Genomic DNA, 6,207 nt, shown 5'->3' with positions numbered 1-6,207 from the left:
TTTTGCAAGCTCTAGTTGCATTTTTCAACTTAGATGTCTCAAACATTTTTTCCTTATATGTTTCTCTTTTTAACTTTTTATCCAATTGATGGAATTAATTGTATGGCTCAATTATTGATGGGACTTTTTAATCTAAGCACACACACACTCACAATCTCTCTCTCTCTCTCTCTCTCTCTCTCTCTCTCTCTCTCTCTCTCTCTCTCTTCTCTCTCTCTCTCTCTCTCTCTCGGGTTAAAAAGTGGATTACATGCAAAAAATCGCCTTGGCCCATGCTTAAAAAACCCCTTGAGAAACAATGCATGAAAGTTTTCTTTTATTTAAAAAAACGTTGAATGTACTTCTAAGGGATTCAACCCTTTTACATCCAAAGAAGAGAACCCTTGACCCTACTAAGGACGCTTGATGGGACAATGGGTAAAAGACTATGGATAAAAAGGTACCTTATGTCGATTCAAATGGACGTCATTTGAAAAGAAGGAGAGAGCTCAGAGCCTTCGTTTTTGGATGTCATTTGAGGAGTAGAGAGGTTTTCAATGTGGTTGCCGTGGAGTTTGGAGCCTGGAGGTGGTTGGCATGCACGTACAACAAGGCCTGGAAGTGGGTGTGTCTAGAAGGTGTCGTCGTCGAGGTTGCAGCCTAGAAGCACGTCATGGAGGTGGCTAAAGGTGCACGTACACTTGGAAGGTGGGGCTTGTAGGTGCACAGTTTCTTGGAGCTGGCTGGAGTCTCGCAAACTCTCAGAGACCCTCACAACAACAATAACAGTAGTGCTCACTGCTCACGCATGGAGCCTCACAGCAGCAGCAACAACACGTAGTGCTCATGCAATAGCAAGAGCAACAATAGTAGTGCTCATGCATGGAGGCTTGCAGCAACAGCACATAGTGGTCAGAGAAGCTCATGGTGGTCAGATAAGCTTTGCACGATGCAGGAGGTCCATGACATTGGACACAACAACAACAATAATGCCCGTGCGAGGCGAGAGGACCATGAACTTGGAGTTCAAGCTCCACAAAGTGATGGGCCGGAGAGTAGAATGGAGACGGTGATGGAGCGTAGCCCAAGGTGAGTTTAGCGATTAATGGTGGCATTTTTCCCAAGGTGATGCCGGTGCCACTTGCATTTAGGCAATTAATGGTAGCATTTTTCCCTCCAATATCCCCTTGCAACATGTGGCATAGTCTCCCCTCATGACATGTGGCACGCTTTGCTCTCTCATACAGAGATCGAGGAAATTGTGCCTCCCACCACAGTTTGGGACGGCTCAACAAATGCACATACAAGAAGTAATGTCTCATAACATTGCATTCTATGTTCGGGGTGTTGTATTGGATTATATTATGCAAAATATAATACTCTATGATAAATGATTCAAGAATTAATATTTACATCAAGATTTTCATCTTCAACCGAGTCCATCATTCCAAATAAGTCTATCTCTAGTCCTATCCCTAGGTCTCCTATATCATTCAGATCTATATTTGCCAAAACTAACACCAAAGATGGTGATGAAGATGGACTATCTAATTCGAACCTCTTCTCCAGTGTTGATGGATCAATCAAAAGGTCTGGTGTCACTAGCATCTCTGTATCAGCTTATTTGTCGCTCTCTCCTCCCTTCTTAATATATAGTAAGATAAGATAAGATGACCAGGTGCTGGAGAGGCTTGGTGAGGTCCCATCCATCTGACATTGTGGTTTGAGAGGTAGATTCGATACGTTCTTGCACACTGCCAACTTTCTCTCAGAACATAGCATTTTTGCTCACCTAGCATTGAGTGGGAATGTTCTCTAAGGGCCCCCAACATGTCGATGGAACTATTGTGTGCGTCGACAGCGCTCCACTGGTGTGGTCCACTCATATTGCACATCCCCTTGTAGTGTGGCCATTATCTCTTCTAGCTAATCCATCTTGATCAACACGTTACCTGAAAGTGTCGTCAAGTATGTGGCTAGATGATCAAAAGTTCCCCTTGTAGTGTGGCCACTATCTCTTCTAGCTGATCCATGTTAATCAACAGATGCCCTGAAATTATCGTTAGGTATGTGGTTAGATGATAGAAAGTTCGGCATCGGAGTAACTCTACATCGATAAACCACACATACTCTTCATGCAACTGCCTTTGCAGAAGCCTCTCCATCCTAAAGCATATTGTCCAAGAGATTGAGCTATCCTTCCATCTTCCTGTGAGCATGCCATCTATGCCTGCATTGCCGTGTTTTTTTGCCTGCAAGGAATCCACTTGAGATAGCAACTCTGTCACCATGTCCTGTGTCTCTAGACTAGAAGGGAATTGGTGTGCAACTTGCATTTGAAACTACACACACCCCTCTAAATCACTCTTCCCAAGATAACAATATAGTCACCACCACAATCGATACTATTTTGGACATAGACGGGATGGGGCAAGTTATCGGCTCTATAGCCATAGCAATAACTTAAGCCACACAATGAACTACTACCTGACTAGTCTCTACTAAAAAAGACTATGCCCTTAGCAATACTCGTCTCTACTACTGCTCCACTGAACCACCCCCCGATATCTATAATTTAGCGCCTACTGGTGGGAGTGGTAATTGGTGCAGATTTTGCTACCATTGTCACTGTGCACACTACCCCGTCGGAACCTTCTCATTCATGAAAATTATTAGAGTGGCATCCCTAGCCATTGTCATTGCTATCCGCAATTGCTTTGTCCTAGGTGTACTTCTAATGGCACTATATTCCCTTGAATACTCTTTGTACGATGCCTCAATGCTGCTTCACAAGGTCCTTCCCTTACTGTGCCAGATCCCTCTGGTGCCAATGTAGAAATACAAGCATTTGAAGGAAAATCATGTACATTGCAAGAAGAAAAAAAAGAACACTTGACCTACTTTTGAATTGCCTGCTATAAGTCCGAATATGTAAGCGGCATAATCAAGCACCTAATTCTCTTGATAAGAAAGACAAGGCAAAGAAGAGATGGAATTGTGTCAGCGCCATCACTATGCAGATTGTGGAAGAAAGCAAAAGCACAAGCAAAGGATGGAAAGCTCTGAGAAGACAAAGAAATCACTGATGATGAAGGAAGCACTGTAGATGGAAGAAGCCCCTAGTTAACCATAACAACCAACAATCAAAGACTCCTGCATGGCAATGTCAACGATAAGGGATCATCTCTAATCCTTAATTGATAGTATATATCCTTGAAAACTAGGGGCCACCATGATTTGAACCAATGAGATGAGAGGTTCTTTTTTAACCAAAAATGGGCATTGAAGTTGGCCCTCACGATGGTAATGATGGAATCAAAATCCATTTATAGGGTTAGTCAACACATGTACCTATAGATCTTTTAGATAAAAAGAAGTGGTTCTACACTCCTAAAAAATCTAGACCGGCTTGGACCATTGCAACTTAAGTCTACCTAGCATTTTGCCTAGCCAACTATTGAAGACTAACACTAGCTACCCTCACTTGAAAAATTCTAATCCACCCATCGCTTCCTAGAGGCTCGCACTACCATTGTTAGGTAGTAACTCTCTACTTTGGATTCCTCCAATACCCTAAGGTATTCCATAGACTTCACTAGAAGTAGCCAATTTACATTTGCAATCCAAAAGCTTGGAACATTGAACTCAATTGAAGTGATAGCTTCTATTCCAAAAGACAATTTGAATGGAGTCAATCCCATGTCTCCTTTGTAATATGTGTGGTACACCCACAGTGCAACAAAAGTAGCTTCTCGTCCTAATCAGTGTAATGCACATTTACCAGTGTAATCAGCACATGGCATAAAATCTTGTTGGTTGACTCTACTAAGCCATTGGCTTGCAGATGATAAGAAGTATATTATAACTAGTTCATAAGATACATATTTATGCTCACAAAATTATACTTATAGCATCAGCTCTATACATCCTGAATCATCCAGATGATAAACCATAGCTAAATCAGTCTGAGTCAGTCTCATAGTAGATGGAACCTTTGAAATGGCATTCTTGGTTAAAGATCTTGCGGTGCTCCAGTTCGTGGTTCTTGATCCCCGCGAAGAATAGTTCGAGTCACTATCATAGATCCACGATGCTTGCGAACCATTCAGAAAACATATATTCTGCATTAGTATGCTTAGCGTTGAATTGAAAATTCATTCCTAGAAATCCAAACAAACCACAATGCGTGTGCCTGCACGAGTGCCCATCGTGTGTGCTTGACTTTAGATGCATCCCCAAGAAGAATTGCTTTCCAATTAACTGGCTCGCCTAATTGTATATGAGAGTGCTCTCAACGGAAGCAAGAACGGGAGAAGGAGAGAGAGAGACAGAGAGCCAGACAAGTTTGGTGGGTGCAGAACCACCCTAATCTTCTTTTTCATTCATTTATATATGTGTTTGAGTATTGTACATAATTGGGGTTAAGGCACAGTGACCTTTAACCCCACAACCTCCCACTTAAAGGACAATGTGCCTTTAAGGGAGAACAACCTGTGAGCATACTATCCAATGCCCATCAATACACGACAATACTCAAACCGCTGACTAGGTAGACTCTTCGTCAGCATATCTGCAGGGTTATCATCTGTATGAACCTTGACAAGCTCTATGCGCTTGTCCTCAAGTACCTCCCTGATGAAATGGTACCTAACCTCAATGTGTTTGGTCTTTGCATGAAAGACCGGATTCCGTGCTAGCTGAATAGCACTCATGGAATCACTATGCAATGTCGGTACACCTGTATGAATCCCCAAATCTCCCACTAGCCGATCAAGCCATATAGCCTCCTTGCAACCCTCTGTGGCTGCAACATACTCAGCCTCTGTGGTAGACAAAGCAACGCACTTCTGTGCGCGAGACATCCATGACACTGCACCACCTGCAAAGGTGAACACATAACCAGAAGTGGATCTCCTACTATCCACACGCCCTGCATAGTCTGAATCTGTGTACCCAAGTACACGCATGTCTCCTTTACCAAAGCAAATGCACATCTCCTTGGTACCCTTCATGTACCTCATGATGCACTTAACTGCCTCCCAATGCCTCTTTCCTGGATTAGCCATATACCGGCTAATAACTCCCACTGCAAATGCAATGTCTGGTCTAGTAGCTATCATAACATACATAAGACTCCCAACTGTTGATGCATAAGGAACCTTGGCCATCATGGCCCTTTCCTCATCTGATTTGGGACTATCTGTATGACTCAGTTTCACATATGGAGGCAATGGAGTACTCACTGCCTTCCCCCCCTCCATATTGAAACGCTGTAATACTTTTGTAACATACTCTTTTTGTGAAAGCCAAAGGAGTTTCCTACTCTGATCACGCGTGATGCGCATACCAAGAATATGACCTGCAAGTCCCAAATCCTTCATATCAAAGGCCTCATGCAACTTGGCCTTTAATGCATCTAGCTCATAAGTATTCTTGCTAGCCAATAGCATATCATCCACATATAGTGCCAGGATTATCAGGCTACTATCCTTAGCCCTTTTAGTGTAGAGGCAGTGATCAATTTCACTCCTTCTAAAACCCTGGGACCGAATGAAAGCATCAAACTTCTGATACCATTCTCTAGGTGCTTGCTTAAGACCATAGAGACTCTTCTTTAGCTTGCAAACTAAATGCTCTTTGCCCTTTTCTTCAAAGCCTTCCGGCTGCACCATGTAAATTTCCTCATGCAAATCCCCATGCAAGAAAGCTGTCTTGACATCCATCTGCATAAGCTCCATATCCTCTGATGCCACTAGTCCAAGCATGCATCTAAGTGTGGTCATCTTCACAACCGGAGAGAATATCTCATCAAAGTCCACACCCTTCTCTTGCTTGAACCCTTTAGCAACCAAACGGGCCTTGTACCTAGGCACATCATCACCTGTGACCTTCATTTTGTAGACCCATTTACATGGCAATGCTTTCTTTCCATGTGGCAAAGAAACCAAGTCCCAAGTCTTATTCTTCATAAGTGAACTCATCTCTGATTGCATTCTCTGATTGCATAGCATACTCCCACTTGCGTTGATCCTCACGCATCATAGCCTCTCTGTAGCAAGAAGGCTCCCCGCAATCAGTAAGCATCACATAGTCTACCCCTGGAACAAACCTATCAGGCGGTCTAGACACTCTAGATGATCTTCTCAAGGGCATTTCAGCTTGCTGTCCCACTTGCATATCAGCCACATTTGGCTCATCATTTCCACCAATAGATGATCCATCATCTAC

Source organism: Dipteris shenzhenensis, chromosome 1, assembly GCF_047967505.1.
Source record: "Dipteris shenzhenensis isolate YYH24624 ecotype China chromosome 1, Dip_SZ_1.0, whole genome shotgun sequence".
NCBI lineage: Eukaryota > Viridiplantae > Streptophyta > Polypodiopsida > Gleicheniales > Dipteridaceae > Dipteris > Dipteris shenzhenensis.
The sequence above is the reverse complement of the archived record's forward strand: the minus strand, read 5'-3'. Positions refer to the sequence as shown.